This window comes from Ruditapes philippinarum, unplaced genomic scaffold, assembly GCF_026571515.1.
Source record: "Ruditapes philippinarum isolate M1 unplaced genomic scaffold, ASM2657151v2 ctg3836_1_1_1_1, whole genome shotgun sequence".
Classification (NCBI taxonomy): domain Eukaryota; kingdom Metazoa; phylum Mollusca; class Bivalvia; order Venerida; family Veneridae; genus Ruditapes; species Ruditapes philippinarum.
This window is the reverse complement of record NW_026863071.1, coordinates 95,598-112,242: the sequence shown is the minus strand read 5'-3', so window position 1 is coordinate 112,242 and position 16,645 is coordinate 95,598.

Here is a 16,645-nt window from a genome sequence, read left to right as displayed (position 1 = left end):
AAAATCATTAACTACTTCAATATTTTGGCCATTATAGTTCCATTGCTCAGTTGGTAAAATACGACCTCTTTTTTCTAAATACCATTATTTTAGTTTTTGTTGTATTTACTTTAAGGCCACAGTTGTTACAATATAAATACAAAAGATCTAATAGTTCCTGTACTTTCTCAGGGCTTTTGCCTATAATTGCCATATCATCTGCAAAAAGTAAAAGTATTAAAACAATATCATCTAGTATTAAACCTGAGTTGGGATTGTTTTGAAGATATAATTCGATGTCTTCTACAAAAATTGAAAATAGTAGAGGGGACATTACCTCCCCTTAACGAAGACCAACAGCATATTGGAAATATTCAGAATAACTTGAACAAAGTTTAACACAAGACTTAATTTTTCTGGTACATATCACGAACAATTCTCAATAATTTACCCTGTATTCCAAAATTATACATTTTTTAACCATAAAACCATTTCTATCAATGGAATCAAAACACTTCATCATATCAACAAATATAACATATAATCTTTTATTTTCATTTAAATATTTTTCAAACTAATGACATAAGTACAAATATAGCATCTACAGTAGACCTTCCTTTACGGAATCCGAATTGAGCATCCGAAATAGTGTTATGTTCGTTACAAAATTTCTCAATTCGATTATTAATAACAGTAGTAAACAATTTTGACATACAACTAACAAGAGTAATACCTCTGTAATTATTTACGTCATCGTGACAACCTTTTTTATGTAAAGGGATTATAATACCCTCTGTCCATTTCTCGGGGAAATAACCCGAGTCTAAAATACCATTAAATAAATCACAAATATGAGCCGATAAAATATCTATACTTTCAATAAAATACTCGTTTAATAAGCAGTCGCTACCATACGCTTTGTTACGCTTTAGTGATTTTACAGCAGTTAAAATTTCACAAACTGTTATTGGCTGGTCTAATTCTGGAAAAATTTCATTTGACTTCATAAAATCATTATTATGACAAAACTGATTAGCCTCCTCATTGCAACAAGCAAATAAGTCGTTACTTATATTTTGAAAAATATTCTTTAAATTGTTCATTGTAATATTTTTTTCCAAAATTGTTCGATTTCTTTTTAAAAATATTTCCAAAAAATCTCTAGGTTTACCTTTTCTTTAAATTTTCTATCTCAGACATTTCTTTCTGTAATGTAAGCTTTTCTTTTTTTCTAACAATACTTTTATAAAATGACTTATTTTCACACAACCTTATTCTAAAATAATCTGTCTTTGAGATATTAAACAACCTTAAAGATTCTAAATACTTATTACGTGCATTCCTACATTCTACATCAAACCAATCAGCATGCTTAATACAACTTTCTTCTTCAAAAACAATGAACATTTTTAAACTGACATGTTTTTGAAAATAATGGGTCACTAACATTTCGCAATACATCTGTAAAACTATTAAGTGCATTATTGACAGACTGTCGACTGTTATTGTCTAAATCATTAACAATATTATTAAATAATGGTAAATTAGCAATGACTCCTGATCTAAATTGTTGTTTATATACATCATTCCATTTGTATTTCATTTCTGTAAATATAATATCTTTATCAGGTGTATTGTTGCATGATATTTTCAATTGTAAGGGGGCATGATCGCTCCATTCATTGAATGACAATATACTAAAATTATTGATCAGTGAAAAATTGCGTTCATTACATAATACATAGTCTATAACAGATGCCCCGTTATGTGAAATAAAGGTATGATGATTAGTGTCCCCGATACGACCGTTAACTATTCGTGAACATGATGATTTACAAAGATCTAATAATCTTATACCATGGCTGTTATGTTTACAGTCTATTGAGGCCCTGCATGAACTATTATCGGGGTCATAATCTATATCATCAAAAACATTATTCAAAGTATCATGTATAATAAAGTCATGCTTATTTCCTACTCTACTATTGAAATCTCCAAGAATGTACACAGCCCCTAAATTGTCGTATAAAAATATATCATTTTCTAATAAATCAAACAAATCAACATTTAAAGTATTGTACGCAGGTGAGTCTGCACCCCATATATATACACCACACACATAAATATCTTCTTTAGTATTGAAAAAATTACGATCAAGTTTAAGCCAAATGATTGTATCATGGTGATTTTTTATTAATTGTATACCTTCTTTTAAATGCTCTTTAAAATACAAAATAACCCCACCACTGCATCTTCGCGCACCCCTATTTTGAAATTTTCTATAGAAATTGAATGAAATATACCCATTTAAAGAAACATTACTACTAGAATTTGTCCAAGATTCATATAAAAAACATATATCGTGACTTGAAATAATATCTACAAAGTCTTTATGAGCTTTTTTGTCAGATGTTAACCCATGCACGTTCCATGACAAGATAGCTAGCTCACCTCCGGCGCACCCCTACTCCCGGACAGGCTTACCGTCGATGAACAGCGTATCATAAGCAATCCATGACCAATCCAATACCACGGATTTATATTACATGTAATATAAATCCGTGCTTGTACATAGTACATAATCACAATCATACATAGTGTGATAATACATTGATAGAAATGCATAAACAATTAAAACAATACATTACTAATGTTCAATGAATTAAAACAGACTTTAAAGACAATGTCACGTTACTTTAGTAATTATTCTAGAATGTTATATCAAATTAACAAAAATTTATATTATAGTGTTGAGGATAAACTGTTTTAAACATAATTAAATATACATGTTTACATAGCAGACATATCATCAGAAAAAATCTATACATAAACAGATGTTTTTAAGGCTTCAAAATTCAACACCTACTTGATGTCATGCGCTTACAGAAGGGGGGGGGGGGGGGTAACCAGACCTAGTTCTGTTATTTTGACATATGACATTAAAAGAGGGAAATTGACCAACAACAAAAAGAACATTTAAAATAAACTATAGCTCAGTTTATAAGTAAATAACAGGATATTTTTCAGTGGATATATATGTTTGAAGATACCGAAAACGGTTTTAAACGTAAAAAGTTTTGTTATAGTTTAACTGATAAGAACCAATTCTGTCTTTTGAGAAGACAGATTTATTAAACATTGTTTCACACTTTAAGACAACTTCTTTTCTTTTTCAAATCAACCAAAAATTAACAAGGTTTTATTACAGAAATTAAGGTCGTTACCCTTTATATCATTTAATGAAGTCTCCTCGCATGTACAAATATAATACACCAAAATCCATGTCCAATACAACCCAAATACAAACCACTTTATTTTAAATTGTCATAGATTACATAATATACATTTAACATGTTTCAGGCAATAACACGTGAAAGGAATGCAACATAGATATTTAGTATGGGTAACATCTTGATCATAAATAGTCTAATTAATTATATGTATTTTTGTTTTTAGTGTTTATGTATTCGAGGTGGAAAGCGGACTATATTTGAAGCATTTATTTAAAAGTGGTAAAAAATAATCGTTTAAATCAATCTGTTGGAGCGGATTGTTAATTAGTAATAATGGCAAATAATCGAAAACTGTTACGAGAATTGTTGCGTGAATATGTTATAGCCATCTATTAATTACACTAATTGTCGCAATCTCTGTGGGCGGAGTATTAGTTAATTATCGAGAATTAGCCAATCAATTAGCATGTGTGCGTTACCAAATTATATTACCGTAACAATTTATTGGTCATTTGAAAGTTTTCTAGTAATATAGTAATATCTATCTATGTCTAAAGTGAAATTTCCAAATATCAGAGATACTAAAATCAATTTTGTAGCAGACAGGCAAGTGTCATTAACTAAAGCAGTGGAGAAAAATTTCCCGAAAGCGTCAGTATTTCATTGTTGGAATCATGTTAAAAGGGACGTTAGAGAATGGCTGCGTCAACGAAAAACGCCAATATCAAACGTTGATCTGTATATGTCAAACTTAAATGAATTACTAAGATAACCAAGCGAAGACAAGTTCATGAAAAAAATGGAAGAATTAAATGGACCCTGGTGCGAGGCTTTTACCAATTATTTTGAGAATCGTATAAAACCTGACATTCTTTCATATTCTGGCCGGTGGTTGTTAGAAGATGCTAAGATATTTTCGCAGAAATCTGGCATTACAACTAATATTTCGGAGTCATTTAATTCTTATTTAAAATTCATGAATAATCACAAAAAACTGCCCGTTGATAATATGATTTTGAGTTTGTTTTATCTCCAAAATAGCATACACTGTGAAATTATGCGTGGCAGGGCATCTCTTGGTAATTTCAATTTAAAAGAAGAATTTATGCACTTTTCTATAGAACTGAAAGATTTGGTATTCCCTAATGAAATTATTCAGCCAGAAGAAATAACAGCTGCTGTAAAAAACTTTAACGAAAATTCACTGAAAAATAACAGCGAAAATGAGCATGATAAATATGATAATGAAAAACGGTATGACAGTCAACAAGATTTGGCTGACAAAGTGATAAAAAACGACGGCGTTAAATTAGTAGGTGGTATACATCGCGCTTTCATGGTGAAAGGATTAGGTGGTAGCAACTATTCTGTGACATTGTTCCCAGAAGAGAAATGTCATTGTCCTTCTGTTGGAACATGTTATCACATCTTAGCTGCTAAGAAAAGTATAGGTATAAACATTGCTGATGAAAAGAAAGAAAGAAAACTTATTAGTCTGATGAGATATAAAAACCGACCAAAAACACAAAAACGCCTTGGACAGAAAAAACCAAAAGCTTCCGATTACGAAAACATTGTTCCGGCACCCGATTCAAAAATAGCTAAACTCGAAGAGGAGAAAAATTTAAGTATTGATAATATTCAAATTGTAGAAGAACAATTAGAAACTTTGGAAAACGACGTCATTTTACCGGATATAACTGAAAGTGAAAATGCCACTTCAGACAAAAAAGACACGCGTCTCCAGATAGGACCTTAAAGAAAAAAGTTAAATTAGAAATGCAAACTTTGAAATCACCAATAAAAAATCAATGTATTAACGAATTAAACACGGGAAGAAATTCCGATGTTACAGATTATGCCCCTTGGTTGACGAATTTATATTTAGATTTAAATGATAAAAAATACTTGAAGATCAACAATGGCTGACAGACAAACATATAAATGCAGCAATGACGATATTAAAAATGCAATTTCCAAACATTTATGGTTTGCAGGATACTATTAGAGCCTACGAGTCACTAACAAAGTTTGCACTCTTACCCTATGCTACGACCGGTATTATCACCGTCATAGTAGTTTTTATTCCAGTCGGTCAAAATGACGGTACACATTTACATGTAAACAAACAGATTTAACTTCTTAGACAATTTAAATAAGGAATGGACACTCGGTAAACTCTGTTGCAACGTAAAGTATATTCATAAACCTGTTTGAGAAAAATTGTCTCCGTATACAAATAAATTTCAAAAACGGGGAAAAAAGCAGTCTTTTACCGATACCCTGCAACAGAACCTTATTATTCTGACGAATTCAATTGACTTTATAAAGCTCGTATGCAATTATTGATTGATTGATTTTCATTATATTTATTTTGTAATACATATCATTCATTATGCAATCAAACAAAACCAAGTTTTCCTACATTCAAGGAAACTGTAAGTTAGGACGAGCTTTCAAAACGAACAGGTAGCAATTTCCAACACGCTTACCGAAACTCCAACATGGCGGCTCAACCTGGCTCATTTGCATAATTTATTCATAAACGCAGGAGCATAGAACTTTGTTAGTGCGAGTTATGGAATGTCAGACGTTTCACTCCCAAGACGTTTCACTATTGAGACATTTCACTCCCAAGATGGTTCACACCTAGACGTTTCACTCCCATTTTGTCAATTGTATGGACGTTTCACTCCCAATTTTTAGAGAAGTTTACTAGGCAAGTGAACAAATTTTAATTTCATTAATATCAAACAGTGTAAAAAGGAAATTCAATTTAATCTACATCATACTGCTTAACAATCAATTCTGATTATGACTAGCAGGCGCGTTGTGAGGGAACTGTTAATAAAAGACATTATTTATATGCAAATTTATACAGATAAAAGAATAAAAGTTCTACAAGACTATAAATTTAAAAGACATAGTGTGCAGTTTAGAATTTATAGAATGGGTCAAGCCTCTCAGTAAAGATGTTTAAACTGGGGCTAGACTGAACAGTTAGGGGAAGGCTATTCCAAAGACGTATGCTCCTAGGAAAGAAAGAATTTTGATGGTATTGTGTCCTCGAGTAGGATATCAGGTAGTTCAGATTTCTTGTTTGAGTAAGGTGTTGGTGGTCAACAAAAACAATATTGTTTTGGATTTTATACAAGTAGGTTACAGCACTGATGTTTTGACGCTGTTCAAGGGTTTGCCAATTAAGATCATTTATCATTTTTGAGACACTACTTGTATAGTCATAATCATTAAAAATGTATCTAGCAGCTGATCTTTGTACTTGCTCTATCTTATAAATTAAGTATTTCTGCCAAGGATGCCAAACTATGGAGCAATATTCAACCTGAGGTCTAACATAGGTCTTATATGCAGTTTCTTTTATCTTTTTATTTGGAGTTTTAACATTTCTTCTAATGAATCTGAGGGAGTTATTTGCTTTAGATGTGATGTTGTTTATATGTTTGGTCCATGAAAGGTCTTGACTAATAGTGACTCCTAAGTATTTTGCTTCTTGAGTTGAGTTTAGTTGGATGTTATGGAGGGTATAAGGAAATATTACAGGGTTTCTTTTTCTTGTTATCCTGAGAACTTCACATTTGTCAGGGTTGAACTCCATGGACCAGTCTTTTTCCCATTTTTCTAAAGCATGAAGGTCATCTTGGAGGGTTTGGGCATCTTGTTTAGATCTGATGGTTAGGTAGACAACAGTATCATCTGCAAAGAGTCTAACCTTACCTTTGACACTATCTGGGAGGTCATTTATGTAAGAAAGGAAAAGGCAGGGACCTAATACCGAGCCTTGGGGGACACCTGAGAGAACTGGTAGTATTCCTGATTTTTGACCTTCAACTACAACTTGCTGGGAGCGTGACTTAAGGAAGGAATGGACCCAATTTGTAACCTCATAACTTATACCCAATCTTTCTAGTTTACTCACAAGTTTGTGATGGTCCACCTTATCAAATGCCTTACTGAAATCCATGACTATGACATCAGTTTGTTGGCCACTTTCAAGATTGTCATGAATTTCCTGGGAGAAGCTTACTAGCTGGGACTCACAACTCCGTTTTGACCTGAAGCCATGTTGATAGGGGCTAAGGATGTTGTGTTTATCATAAAAGGACATAATATTGGACACTGAGATGTGCTCCATCAATTTGGACGCTATGCATGTGAGGGAGATTGGTCTATAATTGCTGGGTTTGCATTTTGGGCCTTTTTTGTAAACTGGGGCAATTATTGCATGCTTCCAGTCTTCTGGGACAATACCTGTTTTAAGTGAGATCTGAAAGATGTGGGTCAGTATGGGAGTAACCTCTTGATGGAGCTCTTTTAATGTTTCATTTTATTGATTTCAATGATATTGTTAATACGAATTATTAATTAGAATATTACTCATTTAATTATGGGTTGAGTGATAAGAGGTGTATATGAAAGGCAAATTTCTGAAATATCACTTTTATTAAATGTAACAACTTGAGAAAATTCTATTTACTGGGATCCTACATATTACCGGACAAAATATGATGTTTTTTCGTTGTAACTTTTATTTAAAATAATAAAAAAGAATGAAATTTTACCCAAATAATTGTGAGTTCTTAATATACATTAGCATTTCTTTATCAAACATAAAATTATACATTTGACCGTTGAAAAGTGTCTTTAAAGTAGGGCCTTAAAAGAGGAAAAAATCGTGTAAACATCTCAATTTACCGGACATTGTGTTTCAAAATTTTTTGAAGTCTTAAATTGAAATTAAGAAAGGAAACTACGACTATTGAATGACAAAGTTAAAATGCTGGAAAAACCCAGTATGTCACTAAAATAGACACGGCTGTCATGCTTGTTAAGAAGAGGCCAATGTAGGGGTGTAATTGAAATTAACACTATAAACTCGTCTCAATTAACATATTGATTCTTCATGATCCTTAAATGATCCTTAAATGTATGACACATTTTGATATTCAAATGGAATTCTGTTCTTTCTCATACAGTTTCCTTTTGGTCATCATGTAACATGTTGCAAAAGCCATAATTAAATTCTTTTTTTTGTACATTTCATGTAGAGTTTCCTCCCATGGGCGTAACCCGTTTCCGTATATGTTTTTTAATTTGCATTTCTTTGTAAAAGACAACAATGAGATATTGTTTAAACGAAATTTAAAATTACTTTTTATCATTAAAATATGTTAAGATTGTCTCCTGAGGTAACGTTGAGAAGAATTAAAAGTAAAACCTATCTAAAATAACCCATTAAGGGCCTCAATATTCGGGAATGCGCAGAACAGATTATTCCTCCGCATGACCAGGTCATGGAATAACTAGTAAACATAAGGGCATGTTAGTAAATAAAGAACTGAATCAACAAAGTTAACCTGAGAGTGGTTTTGTTGTTATTTACTTTGAAATAGAAAGTGTGTGTACGATTAGGACCGGATGATTTTTTTAATCGAAGCAAAAAATAAAGCCTTATTTGACAGGAATAGATTTTGTCCGGTAAACTGATTGTACGGTAAACATGTAGGATCCCAGTATAGTAAATTTAAAAAATAGAATAACAATAATACTTATAATATGTCTTTGCCGTTCTTTCTATGTTACATAGAAAGAACGGCAAAGACATATTATAAGTATTAGTTTAAATATTGAAATCACTATTTGTAAAGTAATTAATATTATTCAAATAATGAAAAATATCTATAATTTATATATTAAATATATTGACTATTACTGATTATTTTTTGTAAGTCTTAAACAATGAAATGCGAAACATGTGTATAATATAAAATAAATTATTTTTTAAAATTATTTTCTTCATCAATTTATTAAACAATAGCCATTAAACAAACTTAAGTAAGTGTGGTGTTATCTCATCGCCTAATTAGTTGTATAAACACTGAGACAATCAACTAACAGTTTGACACCACTTTTAAATCAATTGTATAAACACTGCACTTAAGCATCAGCTGTTTACTAATCAGTTGTTTATTGGACCATTAAAATATTTGACAACAGGCAATTTAAACACAGAAACTTCTCCATAAGTTTTGTTTATATAATAATAAATTTTAGTCACAAAAAATGATTATACATGACAAATATTGAAAAAATGCCAATGTTTCTAGTTTAATTTAAAGATATTTCTGATTTCAGTGGCCATTAAAATGTTTGACATATATCGCAAAAGCACTATACTAGCATTAAATAATTTAACAAATTTTTATCCCATGTTTGAAAACAACAAAAAAAACAACATGTTACTCAAAGTTAATTGTTGTCACCAGATTGTTATGCTTTAAATTAAAATTGCCTATTGAGTCAATGTTTACAAAAGATCAAATAGTTAGTTATATTAAACAACAATAAAGAAAATAAGATAACTGAAATGATAGAACTTAAAGTACTGAGTTTTAAGTCATTGACAAAAAAGTTATATCCCCCTTTTTAATTTATTTTTGTTAAATTAAAGGTCTATTTTAGTTCAATTCAATATTTTAGGTCTATTTTAGTATATCATAAGTATCAAAATAATAATTTGGGAGTGAACCGTCTTGGTGTGAACCGTCTCAATAGTGAAACGTCTGTCTACCCGAGTTATGTACGAGTTTCCCGGGCCGTTGTGAAAACAATTGGCCATGCAATTAAAAAAACTTTTATCTCTATTTCACGTTTGTATTAAGCTTCCAAATGAGACTGACCCCAAGTCTCTAGCCCTTCCCATTCAAGAAATATTTATCAGGAAACGAGCGAATTCGTGCTAAAAATCCTTGGTAGACAAAATTGCGGCACAAGTCCTCAAGACACTTCACCCCCAAAAGTCAGAGTCTGTTAATCTTATTTTTATGCCCCCGGGCATATAGTAATTGAACCGTCCGTCTGTCCGTCCGTCTGTCCGTACGAGGTTAACCTAGAACGGCAAGTTGGATTTTTCTTAAGTTCTACCTGTACCAATGGCTTCTAAGTTTACACACTTACTAATCAATACAAAGTACATGATCTGGGCAAGTTTCATAACTCTGGCTTTCATATTTACCAAGTTATTGCCCTTTTCAGCACTTAGAAAATGAATAATGGTTAACCTGAAACGGCAAGTTGGAAATATCTTAAGTTCTATCTTTACTAATGGCTTTATAATTTCCACACTTACTTATCAATACAAAGCACATGATATTGCCAAGTTATATAACTGTGTCATCCATATTTCCCAGTTATTTCCCTTTTTTCACTTTAAAAATAGGGCCTTGTCTAGTTAACCTATTTCGGCAAGTTGGATTTATCTTAAATTTCTCCTAATTGCTTAATTTCTTTACTGATATCTTTCATATTTAGTAGGTGGATACCTTGATGGTCCTCCAATTTTTTTTGGAGTAAGCGGTCTCTAGGGTCAAGGTCAAGGTCACTGGTTTAAAAAATAAATATAAACCTTTTTGCTCATACAGCCTTTATTTTTAGCTTTTGTGATCGCTTTTCGTCCGGCGTCCGTCCGTCCGTTGTCCGTCCGTCGTCCGTCCGTAAACTTTTGCTTTAAATGACATCTCCTCATAAACCACTGAGCCAATTTCATCCAAACTTCACAGGAATGTTCCTTTGGTGGTCACCTTTAAAAATTGTTCAAAGAATTTAATTCCATGCAGAACTCTGGTTGCCATGGCAACCAAAAGAAAAATCTTTAAATATCTTCTTTAAAACAACCCTAAGACCTAGAGCTTAGATATTTGGCATGTAACATCTTCTAGTGAGTGTCTACCAAGTTTGTTCAAATAAAAGCCCTGGGGTCAAAATTGGCCCCGCCCCAGGGGGTCATTGATTTTCCCTATATGCATATAGTAAAAACTTAAAAAATCTTCTTTTAAAGAACCCAAAGAGCTAGAGCTAAGATATTTGGCATGAAACATCTTCTAGTGAGTGTCTACCAAGTTTGTTCAAATAAAAGCCCTGGGGTCAAAATTGGCCCCGCCCCAGGGGGTCATAGATTTTCCCTATATGCATATAGTAAAAACTTAAAAAATCTTCTTTTAAAGAACCCAAAAAGCTAGAGCTAAGATATTTGGCATGAATCATCTTCTAGTGAGTGTCTACCAAGTTTGTTCAAATAAAAGCCCTGGGGTCAAAATTGGCCACGCCCCAGGGGGTCATTGATTTTCCCTATATGCATATAGTAAAAACTTAAAAAATCTTCTTTTAAAGAACCCAAAGAGCTAGAGCTAAGATATTTAGCATGAAACATGTTCTAATGGGTGTCTACCAAGTTTGTTCAAATAAAAGCCCTGGGGTCATAATTGGCCCCGCCCCAGGGGTCATTGATTTTCCTTATATGTGTATGGCAAAAACTTAAAAATCTTCTTTAAAAAAACCCATATAGCTAGAGTTTAGATATTAAGCATAAAACATCTTCTAATCAGTGTCTACAAAGTTTGTTCAAATAAAAACCACGGGGTCAAAATTGGCCCTGCCCCGGGGGTCATTGATTTTCCTTTTTTGTGTATAGCAAAAACATAAAAATCTTCTTTGAAAAAACCCAAATAGCTAGAGTTTAGATATTAAGCATGAAACATCTTTTAGTAAATATCTACAAAGTTTGTTCAAATAAAAGCCCGGGGGTCAAAACTGGCCCTGCCCCAGGGGTGTCATTGTTTTTAACTATATGTGTATAGTTAAAAACTTAAAAAATCTTCTTTTAAAAAACCCAATGAGCTAGAACTTAGATGTATAGCATGAAACATCTTCTTATGGGTGTCTACCAAGTCTGTTCAAATAAACAAATAAAAGCCCTTGGGTAAAAATTGGCCCTGGGGGGGGGGGGGCTATATACAGGTGAGCGACCTCAGGGCCATCATGGCCCTCTTGTTTAGTTGATGTCTTAGTTTAATACAAACACCTCCTTCTTTGGGTGTAGTATGGGGTCATTTGGGTCAAGGTCAATGTTACCAATGTTAAAAATAGATTTTTACATTTTTACAGGTGTATTGACCTTATTCTATAGACAGATATTATTTATAATTGATAGAAACATAAACTTTGATGGAGTTAGTGGTCAGTTGGGTCAAGGTCACCAGTGCTAAAATAGATTTTTACACATTTGCTCATACAGCCTTTATTAAGTGACAGATATATTTTATATTTGGTAGGAAGATAACTTGCATTGTATTCATCCTTTTGATTGGGGTAGGGATCAGTGGGTCAAGGTCACTTGTGCTAAAAATAGATTTCTACACTTTTGCCCATACAGCTTTTATTTATTGACAGTTGTATTTCATTTTTGGTAGGAAGATAACTTGCATGGTATTCTTCCTTTGGATGGAGTAAGGGGTCAGTTGGGTCAAGGTCACTTGTGCTAAAAATAGATTTTTACACTTTTGCCCATACAGCCTTTATTTATTGACAGATGTATTTCATATTTGGTAGGAAGATAACTTACATGGTATTCTTCTTTTGGATAGAGTTAGGGGTCAGTTTGATCAAGGTCACCAGTGCTCAAAATAGATTTTTACACTTTTGCCCATACAGCCTTTATTTAATGACAGATGTATTTCATATTTGGTAGGATGACGTTGAATATTTTTCAACTTCACAAGTCAGAGCAATGACTTGGCAACATTTTTTGACAATTACAAAATGCCATGACTTTTTCAAGCTACATAACTTGTGTTTACAATATTATGGCAATTTTTCTGTCCATAACTGAGTGAATGGGTAAACATTTTTTGAAATACTGCTGCTGACAAGAATCTGTATTTCATATTTGGTAGGAAGATAACTTGCATGAAGTTAAATATTTTTCAACTTCACAAGTCAGAGCAATGACTAGGCAACTTATATTTTTCACAATTACAAAATGCCATGACTTTGTCAAGTTATAAAACTTGTGTTTACAATTTTTTGGCGATTTTTCTGTCCATAACTGAGTGAATGGGTAAACATTTTTTGAAGTATTGCTACTGACAAGAATCTGAGCCGGGGGCATTTGTGTTTAACAAACACGTTCTTGTTTTCATGTAAATTTAAAAGAAACCAAACAATTTTAGATGCAAGAATACGGATTCATCCTGGTGCCAATTTAACATGTTCTATAAAAAAAGATAACTCCTATGTAAGAAAGTATCTTGACATTTAAAACTCTACTCAACTGGAGATGGAAAAGTAAAAGATTTAATACAAGTGACATTTATTGAAGTTATCCTTGATAATACTGTATAGGAGGAGCTTACAAGCCATCTTGGCTTAAATGCTCAGACGAAGGTAAAGGTAAAGAGGATAAAATAGGCGCCTAATTAAGAGTGTATAACTCCTAGGTAGGACTTTATAACTCCTAGGTAGGACTTTATAATTCGGTTCTACAAAGGAGATAAAAAAAAAAGGCTAATTAGATAGAGGATATTTGTTTGTTTTGCATGTAAGATTGAAATATAATTTCACTGAGTGAACACCAGATGCAATATTTTCATGAGTGGCGAAGCCACGAGTGAAAATATAATAGCTGGTGTTCATGAATGAAATAAATTTCAATCTTATTAAAACAAATAAATTTTCTTTTTATTTCATGCTATTTAAGTGATTTTAAGTATTTTTACTGATTTTGCCGCGTAACGTCACGCATTCTCCTTTGTGACGTCATCACATCATGACGTCTCATCATCAATTTTGAAATATAGTTCTGTTAAATTTCTCTAATTTTGTTACATTTTTGGCCGGGTTGCACTGGTGCAAACCCGGGTTATAGTATGGTGAATGTTGGGCGGCGGCGGGCGGGCGTCCGGGCGCAAGCGGGCGGGGAAAAAACTTTTGTAAAAGTTTTCTCAGCAACTACTTATCACAGCCTTTTGATATTTGGTATACAGCATCAATTCATGGTCCCATACTGTGGGATTCGATTTCAGGTCTGTCGCTCATCTACTTCCTGTTTGCTGACCTACTTAAATTTTCAGCATTAATGGTCAATAGTAGGAAATTTTCGTAACAGTTTTCTCAGCAACTACGTATCACAGCCTTTTGATATTTGGTATACAGCATCAACACATGGTCCCATACTGTGGGATTCGATTTCAGGTCTGTCGCTCATCCACTTCCTGTTTGCTGACCTAGTTAAATTTTCAACATTAATGGTCAATAGCAGGAAATTTTCGTAACAGTTTTCTCAGCAACTACTTATCACAGCCTCTTGATATTTGGCATACAGCATTGACACATGGTCCCATACCGTGGGATTGGATTTCAGGTCTGTCGCTCATCCACTTCCTGTTAATCCACTTAGTTAAATTAGTTAGATTTTTCGACATTAATGGTCAATGGTAGGAAATTTTCGTAACAGTTTTCTCAGCAACTACTTATCACAGCCTCTTGATATTTGGCATACAGCATTGACACATGGTCCCATACCGTGGGATTTGATTTCAGGTCTGTCGCTCATCCACTTCCTGTTTATCCACTTAGTTAAATTAGTTAGATTTTTCGACATTAATGGTCAATGGTAGGAAATTTTCGTAACAGTTTTCTCAGCAACTACTTATCACAGCCTCTTGATATTTGGCATACAGCATTGACACATGGTCCCATACCGTGGGATTTGATTTCAGGTCTGTCGCTCATCCACTTCCTGTTTATCCACTTAGTTAAATTAGTTAGATTTTTCGACATTAATGGTCAATGGTAGGAAATTTTCGTAACAGTTTTCTCAGCAACTACTTATCACAGCCTCTTGATATTTGGCATACAGCATTGACACATGGTCCCATACTGTGGGATTGGATTTCAGGTCTGTCGCTCATCCACTTCCTGTTAATCCACTTAGTTGAATTAGTTAGATTTTTCGACATTAATGGTCAAGTGTAGGACATTTTCGTAACAGTTTTCTCAGCAACTACTTATCACAGCCTCTTGATATTTAGCATACAGCATTGACACATGGTCCCATACCGTGGGATTTGATTCAGGTCTGTCGCTCATTCACTTCCTGTTTATCCACTTAGTTAAATTAGTTAGATTTTTCGACATTAATGGTCAATGGTAGGAAATTTTCGTAACAGTTTTCTCAGCAACTACTTATCACAGCCTCTTGATATTTAGCATACAGCATTGACACATGGTCCCATACTGTGGGATTTGATTTCAGGTCTGTCGCTCATCCACTTCCTGTTTATCCACTTAGTTAAATTAGTTAGATTTTTTGACATTAATGGTTAATGGTAGGAAATTTTCGTAACAGTTTTCTCAGCAACTACTTATCACAGCCTCTTGATATTTGGCATACAGCATTGACACATGGTCCCATACTGTGGGATTCGATTTCAAGTCAGCAGCTCATCCACTTCCTGTTCACATTTATGGTCACTGGTAGGAAATTTTCGTAACATTTTTCTCAGAAACTACTAATCACAGCCTCTTGATATTTGGCATACAGCATTGACACATGGCCCCATACTGTGGGATTCGATTTTAGGTGTGTAGCTCATCCACTTCCTGTATACCCTACTGAATTAAATTTTCGACATTAACGGGTCAATGGAAATTTTTTTTCGTAACATCACAGCCTCATGATATTTGGTGTACAAATGCAACCCGGCCTTTTCTGTCTTTGACCCATTTTTAATATGATGTATGGTGACATCGACTTTCTTTCCCTAATGAAGCAAAATTTACGCATGACAGCATTTATTTCTGCCTGTTATTCCATTTCAAATAGTTATGATTTTCTTTTCACCCGCATTCAGATATAGTCCAGCTACAGTGAAAATTATATTTTATAAATTTCACTTGTGGTTTATCAGAATATAATTATCTGATATATTACAATAAAAGTTAAAACACTTTAAAGCATGAAATAAGAGTTTATAACTCCTACCAGGGTCCTTTACATAGAATGGTCCAGAAACACGCTATGTAAACCCTTCTCGCTACAATTAAAACATGTCTCAGCAGAACTCGATATAGTTTGCTTTATATGCAAATTAGGTAAGTGTTCAAGAAAAGGGCAAAATTTAAATATAAGAGCAAAAATGAAAATTCTAACGACATGATGTTCTTTAAAAATATTTAAAATTGTGAAAAAAAGGATATTTCAGAAAATAATGTTTTTAAAACATATCTGTTGAAAAACATAGATTGCTTGTTTAGAAAATTTGCCAACAATGCAAAAACCTGATTTTGTGACAGTTTCTGCAGTTTGTTTATTATAACCTTCAGATATTTCTGGTTGTGATTCTCTTATAACTCTAGCATTACAAAATACATAATCTTTTAAGTCCAGTAACATAACTGGTAATGGTTTGAGTTCTAATTTAATATGTTCTTTTATACTGTAAATACTTATTCACTTTGTTTTCTAAATATCACAAATGGTTATGGACTTGCCCATCTCTCAATCTGAACAAAACTATTCATCAGTTTAAGGGAAAATGTTAAAAGATGGCATAGATGCACTGAATGAGTAGTGAACA